This window comes from Lampris incognitus, chromosome 18 (assembly GCF_029633865.1).
Source record: "Lampris incognitus isolate fLamInc1 chromosome 18, fLamInc1.hap2, whole genome shotgun sequence".
Taxonomy (NCBI): Eukaryota; Metazoa; Chordata; class Actinopteri; order Lampriformes; family Lampridae; genus Lampris; species Lampris incognitus.
In genome coordinates, this window is record NC_079228.1 from 9,749,740 (window position 1) to 9,760,201 (window position 10,462).

Genomic DNA, 10,462 nt, shown 5'->3' on the forward strand with positions numbered 1-10,462 from the left:
GGAGACCAGGATGACTGTCGAGACTGCTGGTCTGCATGGGCTAGCAGTTAGCTAGCATGGGCTAGCAGTTAGCTTAGCCTGCCCCGTGTGTACTGTCAGACCGTCCTTGGTGTTTCCTCCTCGGGTGCAGCTCCAAGCAGGGGCCGTGGTCCTTGGGCCCACCGGACGCAGCAGACCAGGCTCCACCAGCTGATCCAGCGCCAGGTATCCCAGCCAGACACCCTCGACACACCTCCCCGCACTCCACACGACGACACCAAAAACACCACAGTCAATGCCAGGTGAGGCAGCCACCAGACCGCCCTCAGTGTTATCGGAACTGCCGGTCTGCATGAGCTAGCAGTTAGCTTAGCCTGCCCCGCTTCCGTGTCCTGTCAGACCGCCCTCGGTGTTACCTCTTTGGGCGCAGCTCCAGGCAGGGCCGTGGTTCCTGGATCCACAGGATGCAGCAGACCAGGCTCCCCAGCCGATCCAGCTCCAGCTCTCCCAGCCATCAAACCAAGACACAGACGTGGACAAACACCCTGCATGGACGGTACTGGGTGAGGCCGCCGCAAACGTGAATTCGCGCCGCCATCTTCCCACACCGGAAGTGGTGGATACGACTTGGTGTGGCTGCTCATGTATAGCGCGTGTTAAATGTAAGATTTAAAGTGAGAGTTATCTAAAATTAAGGTTAAACCCTAATTTGATCGTGAAGAGTCGCGGTCGGTTCTATTGGCCAGGCATGTTTGAGGAAATGAGTCGGTGGGCTGTCCACACGCCTTCTTGCGCATCACAGTAAAGACCAAGTGCAAAAAAAATAATCTTTTCCGATTATCTTATACACAATCTCTCCCTGTCCATACACCCGCCTGCCGACCCTTAACGTCAAAGAAAAGACACACCAAGACCCAAATCTACCTCATATCAAGCCTCCTCCCATCCCTGTCGAGCCCTTTTGCAAATTCATAAGGTTGCCGCTGTGTCACTGTCTGCAGGCACCAGGGTGCCATCATGTCATTGTCACATTAGCTGAGCCTCTCATCTGCGCGTCGCTCCTCCCTGATCAAAGCCTGCCCCTCAGCCCCGCCGCCTCCGCCTGCAGATAATGGCAGGGTGTGGGTGTGCTCTCTAATGAGGCCCAACAGATGGGACTCACGTCCACCAACGCAGTGGGCCGGGGCAGGCGGGGGCTGCCGTTGCAGTTGTTGCAGGATAACCCCACCTGATCGCGATAACCCAGCTTGTTGCAGAGGCCTTGGCGGGGGATCCGGGATGTGCCGCCGTGGCACGTCTGACTGGCTGCAGAGGCGGGGACGGGCAACCTGCCGGTAGGAGACAGGCAGCGCTTGATGAAGCTTTTGAAATGATTGAATTAATAATGCATGCAAGTCAGCAAGCGGCGCTGAGCGTCGTTTGTTTGGCTTCGCCTCGGCGGCTGAGTAAAACGAGACGTGGGGACGTCTGCCTGCCTCAGAAGGGTGCAGGACGAAGCTGGTAAATGTGGGGCAACTTCTTCCATAGGCCACCCCGTGCCAGATGAAGGCGGAGTTGCGGTAGGCCTACCTATTTCTGCAGATATTATATTCAATGGGGTCAACAAATGGCTATGGCTAGTATTCATGGTGTAGGATGTTTTAGGGCTCACAACATGAAACTAGCCAATCACAGTTATGATCCATGCACTGCAGAAGGTGTTGTGCACCATGTCCGTGAGGGCGGAGACACGCCGCCTTCAACGAGGTCACACCAATTAGCCCCCAGCACAAGATGGAAGGGAGGGGATGTTACCTCACATGGTCATGGTCTGGATAAATATTTCATCCAGCGGTTCCTTCATATCAGCTGGTGATGCGGTCGCCCCGGCAAACTGGGGTGAAACGAGGCCCCGGCCCGTTTCGGGGGCGCTTGTTTTCGGCACGGCGAGACAGTTTGAGCCCTGCAGCCTGCATCAGGGTGTGTGTATGTGTGTGGGGGTGGGGATAGTATAGGAGAGGCTAAATACCAAATAAGAAGAAGAAGAAACTGGGGAGGGGAGAGGGAGATGGGATATACATAAAAAAGAGACCACTAATCGAAAAGTAAAGGGGGGGAGGGGCTGGAGGGCAAGATGGGGACGGCTGCTGAATCAGGGCTCGTTACCCATCCCGGGGTCCTCTGGGACCGTGATGTCAGGGCTGAGGCGGAGGGAGGGGGCGGGTGAGGGGAGGGGGGTGGGTAAACAAAGGGATGAAGAGGGCAGGAGGGAGGAAACCACAGGGGCATTGACAAAGAGGACCTGCAGGAGCTGACGTACAGATGGCTGAGGGAGGATGCGGGCGAACAACCGCAAAATGTCCCCGGCCAGACGTCGGTGGAGAGGAGGGGAGCGGAGGAACTGCCCCTGTGTTGCCCCCCGCAAATGCCCCAACTCCGCTGCATCAAGAGTTACAACACCACATTTTTAGATAGGGGTGGGGGAAATGATACGATGACGAGCGGTGCCAATCTTGACGATTAGCGTTATCTGGATATTTACCAACATCTGCTTTGGACGAGCCCACGTGTGTGGCACGTGGGGCTCGAGTCCGGCGTTTAGGGTTGTTATGTGAAAATAAAGATGGAGACAGAACGGCTTTTGCTTACGTGAAGGGTCCAAACTATTCAATTAGACCCTACTGCTGACAAAGCAAAATGAAGAGCAGTCGTCTCACGTATGGTAAGGGTCCGTTTGGTCCTACTGTGTCCCCAACGCGACTCCCGACGGAACAGAGGCAGAACATGGCGGACAGATGCTGAGGGCTGACGGGGTGTTTGTGGACTTGGGCTCCGTGAGAAAGGGGTCGAGCTTGTCCTTGTTTCACCTTATTGGGAGAGAGAGTGATGCCAGGCTGAGCCGTCTGGCACAAAGCTTATGGAGAGGAGAGGCGTGCGCTGCCCTCGGTGCGTGATGCCTGGCATCCACCCCCAGTCTCCACCCTGCTGGTGGAGGGATGATGTCACTCGTCTGTTTGTTTTGGCTCTCCATCACTGTCTGTCTGTCTCTCTGCCTGTCGGTCTGTCTGCCTGTCTGCCTGTCTCTCTATCTGTCTGTCTGTCTGCCTGTCTGCCTGTCTGTCTGCCTGCCTGTCTGCCTGTCTGTCTGCCTGTCTGTCTATCTGTCTGTCTATCTGTCTGTCTGCCTGTCTGTCGGTCTGTCTGCCTGCCTGTCTGCCTGTCTGTCGGTCTGTCTGCCTGTCTGTCTGCCTGCCTGTCTGTCGGTCTGTCTGCCTGTCTGCCTGCCTGCCTGTCTGCCTGTCTGTCTGTCTGTGTGTCTGCTTGTCTGTGTGCCTGTCTGTCTGTGTGTGTGTCTGCTTGTCTATGTGCCTGCCTGTCTGCCTGTCTGTCATTGTGTGCGTGCGCGCGTGCGTGCGTGCGCGCGTGCGTGCGGACAGTGCGTGAAAAGCCTTGTGATCCGTCTCTGGACAAAGGATGAAGTCACATCCGAGCTCGACTCTGGTGTGATGAAGAAGGAGGAGGAGGAAGATGAGGAGGAGGAGGAGGAGGAGGAGGAGGAGGTCGGCCAAATTCTCAAACATCACCGAATGTTTAACTGAAGCCTGTCTGACAACACGTGGCTCCTCTACCGAGCCGTGTCTGTGGAGCACGGAGATAAACACATCCCCAAATGACCTAATTTTTCAGGATGTGCCATGTCGTGCTCAGACCCATCCCCCCCCCCCCGGACCTTGTCAGTGGTATCGCCCATACAGCCACAGAGAGGATAGGGATAACGAGAGGAAGATGTTCTTGGCCACCCTTCCTTAAGCGTGTCTGCATGATGCTGGTGTTTGAGAGCTCGCTGCTGGTCCTGGTCCTGGTCGGCCTGTGTGACGCGTGACGGCCTGCATGTGTTTTATTCTACCGTCGGCGGCCACGTGCTGACCAGAAGCCCCTCTATTAACGTGTCCGACAGTTCGTTCTTAAACGTGGCCTTTCCTTTGGTTCCTACCTACATCTGGCCTGCATGGGTATCCCCACCTAATGAGGGAGAACCGCCACGCAAGCCATCCATTATGACAAATCACCCCGCTTAGGAGCGCTTTGCCCCTCGCTCTCCGCACCACGCTCACGTCATCCTCCTCCTTTCGCTGCTGTTTCACTCTCTCTCTTCTCTGGTGTCTCTCTCCCTCCTCCTGTCTCTCTCCCTACTCCTGTCTCTCTCCCTCCTCATGTCTCTCTCCATCCTCCTGTCTCTCTCCCTCCTCCTGTCTCTCTTCCTACTCCTGTCTCTCTCCCTACTCCTGTCTCTCTCCATCCTCCTGTCTCTCTCCCTCCTCCTGTCTCTCTTCCTACTCCTGTCTCTCTCCCTACTCCTGTCTCTCTCCATCCTCCTGTCTCTCTCCCTCCTCCTGTCTCTCTTCCTACTCCTGTCTCTCTCCCTACTCCTGTCTCTCTCCATCCTCCTGTCTCTCTCCCTCCTTCTGTCTCTCTCCCTCCTCCTATCTCCCTCCATCCACCTGTCTCTCTCCATCCTCCTGCCTCTCTCCCTCCTCCTGTCTCTCTCCACCCTCCTGTCTCTCTCCCGACTCCTGTCTCTCTCCCTCCTCCTGTCTCTCTCCCTCCTTCTGTCTCTCTCCCTACTCCTATCTCTCTCCACCCTCCTGTCTCTCTCCATCCTCCTGTCTCTCTTCATCCTCCTGTCCCTCTCCCTCCTCCTGTCTCTCTCTCTCCTTCTGTCTCTCTCCCTCCTCCTGTCTCCCTCCATCCTCCTGTCTCTCTCCATCCTCCTGTCTCTCTCCCTACTCCTGTCTCTCTCCCTACTCCTGTCTCTCTCCCTACTCCTGTCTCTCTCCCTCCTTCTGTCTCTCTCCCTCCTCCTGTCTCTCTCCATCCTCCTGTCTCTCTCCCTCCTCCTGTCTCTCTTCATCCTCATGTCTCTCTCCCTCCTCCTGTCTCCCTCCATCTTCCTGTCTCTCTCCCTCCTCCTGTCTCTCTCCATCCTCCTGCCTCTCTCCCTCCTCCTGCCTCTCTCCCTCCTCCTGTCTCTCTCCACCATCCTGTCTCTCTCCCTCCTTCTGTCTCTCTCCCTCCTCCTGTCTCTCTCCATCCTCCTGTCTCTCTCCCTCCTCCTGTCTCTCTCCACCCTCCTGTCTCTCGCCCTACTCCTGTCTCTCTCCCTCCTTCTGTCTCTCTCCCTCCTCCTGTCTCTCTTCATCCTTCTGTCTCTCCCCCTCCTCCTGTCTCACTTCCTCCTCCTGTCTCTCTCCCTCCTCCTGTCTCTCTCCATCCTCCTGTCTCTCTCCCTCCTCCTGTCTCTCTCCCTCCTTCTGTCTCTCTCCGTCCTCTTGTCTCTCTTCATCCTTCTGTCTCTCCCCCTCCTCCTGTCTCACTCCCTCCTCCTGTCTCTCTCCCTCCTCCTGTCTCTCTCCATCCTCCTGTCTCTCCCCCTCCTCCTGTCTCTCTCCCTCCTCCTGTCTCTCTCCCTCCTCCTGTCTCTCTCCACCCTCCTGTCTCTCTCCATTCTCCTGTCTCTCTCCCTCCTCCTGTCTCTCTCCCTCCTCCTGTCTCTCTTCATCCTCATGTCTCTCTCCCTCCTCCTGTCTCCCTCCATCTTCCTGTCTCTCTCCCTCCTCCTGTCTCTCTCCATCCTCCTGCCTCTCTCCCTCCTCCTGCCTCTCTCCCTCCTCCTGTCTCTCTCCACCCTCCTGTCTCTCTCCCTCCTTCTGTCTCTCTCCCTCCTCCTGTCTCTCTCCATCCTCCTGTCTCTCTCCCTCCTCCTGTCTCTCTCCACCCTCCTGTCTCTCGCCCTACTCCTGTCTCTCTCCCTCCTTCTGTCTCTCTCCCTCCTCCTGTCTCTCTTCATCCTTCTGTCTCTCCCCCTCCTCCTGTCTCACTCCCTCCTCCTGTCTCTCTCCCTCCTCCTGTCTCTCTCCATCCTCCTGTCTCTCTCCCTCCTCCTGTCTCTCTCCCTCCTTCTGTCTCTCTCCGTCCTCTTGTCTCTCTTCATCCTTCTGTCTCTCCCCCTCCTCCTGTCTCACTCCCTCCTCCTGTCTCTCTCCCTCCTCCTGTCTCTCTTCATCCTCCTGTCTCTCCCCCTCCTCCTGTCTCTCTCCCTCCTCCTGTCTCTCTCCCTCCTCCTGTCTCTCTCCACCCTCCTGTCTCTCTCCATTCTCCTGTCTCTCTCCATCCTCCTGTCTCTCTCCCTCCTCCAGTCTCTCTCCCTCCTTCTGTCTCTCTCCCTCCTCCTGTCTCTCTCCATCCTCCTGTCTCTCTCCCTCCTCCTGCCTCTCTTCATCCTCCTGTCTCTCTCCCTCCTCCTGTCTCCCTCCATCTTCCTGTCTCTCTCCCTCCTCCTGTCTCTCTCCATCCTCCTGCCTCTCTCCCTCCTCCTGCCTCTCTCCCTCCTCCTGTCTCTCTCCACCCTCCTGTCTCTCTCCCTCCTTCTGTCTCTCTCCCTCCTCCTGTCTCTCTCCATCCTCCTGTCTCTCTCCCTCCTCCTGTCTCTCTCCACCCTCCTGTCTCTCGCCCTACTCCTGTCTCTCTCCCTCCTTCTGTCTCTCTCCCTCCTCCTGTCTCTCTTCATCCTTCTGTCTCTCCCCCTCCTCCTGTCTCACTCCCTCCTCCTGTCTCTCTCCCTCCTCCTGTCTCTCTCCCTCCTCCTGTCTCTCTCCCTCCTTCTGTCTCTCTCCGTCCTCTTGTCTCTCTTCATCCTTCTGTCTCTCCCCCTCCTCCTGTCTCACTCCCTCCTCCTGTCTCTCTCCCTCCTCCTGTCTCTCTTCATCCTCCTGTCTCTCTCCCCTCCTTCTGTCTCTCTCCCTCCTCCTGTCTCTCTCCGTCCTCTTGTCTCTCTTCATCCTTCTGTCTCTCCCCCTCCTCCTGTCTCACTCCCTCCTCCTGTCTCTCTCCCTCCTCCTGTCTCTCTCCCTCCTCCTGTCTCTCTCCCTCCTCCTGTCTCTCTCCGTCCTCTTGTCTCTCTTCATCCTCCTGTCTCTCTCCCTCCTTCTGTCTCTCTCCCTCCTCCTGTCTCTCTCCGTCCTCTTGTCTCTCTTCATCCTTCTGTCTCTCCCCCTCCTCCTGTCTCACTCCCTCCTCCTGTCTCTCTCCCTCCTCCTGTCTCTCTCCCTCCTCCTGTCTCTCTCCCTCCTCCTGTCTCTCTCCCGTCCTCTTGTCTCTCTTCATCCTTCTGTCTCTCCCCCTCCTCCTGTCTCACTCCCTCCTCCTGTCTCTCTCCCTCCTCCTGTCTCTCTTCATCCTCCTGTCTCTCCCCCTCCTCCTGTCTCTCTCCCTCCTCCTGTCTCTCTCCCTCCTCCTGTCTCTCTCCACCCTCCTGTCTCTCTCCATTCTCCTGTCTCTCTCCATCCTCCTGTCTCTCTCCCTCTTCCTGTCTCTCTCCACCCTCCTGTCTCTCTCCCTACTCCTGTCTCTCTCCCGCCTTCTGTCTCTCTCCCTCCTCCTGTCTCTCTCCATCCTCCTGTCTCTCTCCCTCCTCCTGTCTCTCTCCCTCCCTCCTCCTGTCTCTCTCCCTCCTGAGGCGATTTTTGGTGATTGCACGTTGAGTTCCACGTGAAGAAAGCTCCACTCCATTCTGCCTGCCTGGCGTACACTCTCTGACCCAGTCCGCTCTCCCTCCCTCCCTCTCTCTCTCTCTCTCTCTCTCTCTCTCTCTCTCTCTCTCTCTCTCTCTCTCTCTCTCTCTCTCTCTCTCTCTCTTTGTGTCTCTCTCGCTCTCCTTTCTATCTATAGGCACTGGCTCTTGTTCCTTCATTGGTCTATGGGGGAGGCAGATAGAGAAGGGGAAAGGGCAGTGGGCAGTGGAGCATCTAAAGGATGATGTTGTTCACTCACTTAGCTTCGATTGACAACAGAGCGCTCGGCTCTAATTTGTCTGTAATGCAACCGCATTGGCCTTTGACTGGTCAATTACGTGCCACTCTCCTTTCTGGAGACCTTCAGCCTAACTGCCTTTTCTGCCTCAGCGCCACGTATGGCCGAGACCGCTTGCATGCCGGCTGCCTGACTAGGACGTCCATTGTGTCTCCGGGCATAAATAGGATGCGGATCCTTTTCTCGTCGTCGCAAGAGCCTTCAAATTTGACGTGTCTCTCCACTCTCGCTTAAAACGAGCGTGACTGCTCACAACGTAAACGAGCCTGTCTTCTCTCAAGTCTAGGTTACCCTAGCAACAAGTTACGTAGTGACTGTACAGGCGAGGAGGGAGCCACCTCAGAGGTGTGTTGGGGGAGGAGGCTCGGAGCTGGAGGTGGAGATGGAGATGGATGGTGACTATCAGAAACAACGACTTTACCACGACTACGTAGTTTGCCCTGCTCGTTTGAGCTGAACAGAGGTGGTTCAGTGTGCTGGTTGAGCAATCTGCTAATTAGCCTACGAGCTGAACACGGTGTGGGTTGGGAAGACCTGCACGAGCGGTCAGACGGTTTGCAGAGGGCCAGTGGTTAGAGGCACCGCGGTGTGTGCCAACTGTCTTTTCATTATCTGCAGCCTAACTAGGAGCCACCCGTTCAGTCTGACTCCCGTTTCGCTGGGGTTCTCCTAAAGATCCCAGAGATAAGCATTCACTCGTTTTACCATTTACCCCCCATTTACCCCCCTACGAAGATGAAACCACCTGCAAAGAAAAAGCTGGGGAGTTTCATCTGTTCTAGGTGGGCATTGTCCCTGGTGCTCCGACACTGGGTGTGGCCGTGTCGTGGCTTGTGTTCCACATTTCGGCGTCTGTGATGGGACCTCCACCAAGCAACGATCCTAGCCGACCGTGTTCATACAGTTGATGTCAAGGTGGCGCTAATTTTATCGATGTCCTTAAATCTGCATGTCCGACGTTTGTTTAAGCCAGAAATAACAAAGACATCCGACAGCGCCACATGACGTGCGCTGAACGATACGTTGGTAAATGTCTCCACCTAGTGTTCGGTATGCGGAACTGTAGCATGGCTTTCACAGAATGTGTGAACCGCGGGGGGAAAAGCGCCCGTTTTACAATACAATACAGAAATATCGCTGCACCGCAACAAACACACGTTTTTGGGATTTACTCAAGACCATAAGGGTCACAGGATTGTGAGTTAAAAAGGGATTAAGCTGGAATTAGTTGTGTAGTTAAGGTGATAAAAACCGAATTATTAGAGGCGATGTATGATTAAAACCATTAGCAAATATCGTTACCATATGGATCAACTCGGACTTTGTCAATAACGTTGGGGGTATTCAGCAACACTGTTGTAAACAAGGCGGCAAAGTGAAGTAAACTGGTAAATTTGGTGACTTCGCCTCCTCTATCAGCAACGTAAGACGTCTCAGCATCTCGAGGGCCCCGCTACGTAGCTCCTCGGGAGGTGCCAGAACCGGCAGTGTGGTGAAGAAGCAAAAGCCATCAAGAACAAGTCCATTTCTGTAAAGCTTGTGGCTTTATTAAGACACAGTCTCACCACCAGAGAGAATCAGCAGATCAGATCCAGTCTGGCCACAGTAAGCAAAACACGTGCACCACTCAGAGACCAGGACTCCGCTTGTCCAGGGGGTCGACGGTTTACCTCGAGACTGACCGGGAGCGGCTTCCGGTCGGCACATCCAAACAGAGGGTCAGCGAAGGTAGACCTGGTCTTCCTCGGTGCATTTGTGAAACACGACGACATAAAGACACAGCCACCACGGGTTCAGATAGGGACACTTACAGGACAGGTTCGTGTGTTTGTGGGTCCGGTGAAGGAAGTCCGGTACTCATACAGTAACATGTACAACACAGCAGGATTTATGGGATAGCTCTCACAGTGCGGGCCCTTGCTGCACCGCCTCCGCCTGCAGCTTTATATCTTGCCCCCCCCCCCTCCCTCTCGCGGCTCCGGCGGTGTGTTGGCGGTGAGCGTGAAGACGCATCTCGCGGTGGGGGGGAGGCAGAAGGCGCGCGCGCGCGCCAGCTTCTCCGCTCGAAACAGGCTGCCGGCGCCGCCCGTGGCTTGCTCTTGCAGCCACGTGACGAGGACGCTTTCCAAAAACGCACAAAACGAGATTGGATCCGATTCATCTGGGACGTCTTCAGAAGGGGGCTGCACGTGCGGAAATGGGTTGGTCCAGTTTAGGGGGTTCTACGATCTCTCCGTCGGAACTCAGGGGGGGGGGAAAGTTGGTCACACACCAAGTCAGTAGCCCCGACGTTGTTGAACGGTTATGACACGACGCAGTTTACCCCCCCCCCCCCGCCCCACCAGGCACACTTCCAGGACGCGTCTGCGAAACACAGAGTTTCCTAAGAGCAGCCCGGAGCAGATTACGATTAAAACGGCTTTTTATTTTAATCAGCCTTTTAATGAGGCTGCGCGCACGCGGCTGGCAGTGGGATTCAATGTTTCTAGGAATGCATCAAGAAATTGGATGGTTACCCCGTTATTATTGTCCCCCCCCCCCTGCACAGGACGTACCCCTTCCAATACATCAATTCTCTGTCTACCATCATCATCATCATCATTAAAACAGTCTCAGGGAGATGAGTCAACATGAA